The sequence below is a fragment of the Propithecus coquereli genome, unplaced genomic scaffold, assembly GCF_000956105.1.
Source record: "Propithecus coquereli isolate 6110/MARCELLA unplaced genomic scaffold, Pcoq_1.0 Scaffold206, whole genome shotgun sequence".
Lineage (NCBI taxonomy): Eukaryota > Metazoa > Chordata > Mammalia > Primates > Indriidae > Propithecus > Propithecus coquereli.
The window spans coordinates 1400708-1400943 of record NW_012145634.1 but is presented as its reverse complement, the minus strand read 5'-3'; the positions used below and the strand labels follow the sequence as shown (position 1 = coordinate 1400943).

Below are 236 nucleotides of genomic sequence, written 5' to 3'. Positions count from 1 at the left end.
AAGGCCAAGTCCCCAGTGAAGGAAGAGGCCAAGTCCCCTGAGAAGGCCAAGTCCCCAGTGAAGGAAGAGGCCAAGTCCCCTGAGAAGGCCAAGTCTCCAGTAAAGGAAGAGGCAAAGTCACCGGCTGAGGTCAAGTCTCCAGAGAAGGCCAAGTCCCCAGTGAAGGAAGAGGCCAAGTCTCCAGCTGAGGTCAAGTCCCCCGAGAAGGCCAAGTCCCCAGTGAAGGAAGAGGCCAA

General features: G+C 57.6%; 1 protein-coding gene across 1 annotated transcript in view; it reads left to right on the top strand.

Moving 5' to 3' along the window:
* NEFH (neurofilament, heavy polypeptide) overlaps window positions 1–236 on the top strand; it is a 13318-nt gene that overhangs the window by 8129 nt on the left and 4953 nt on the right.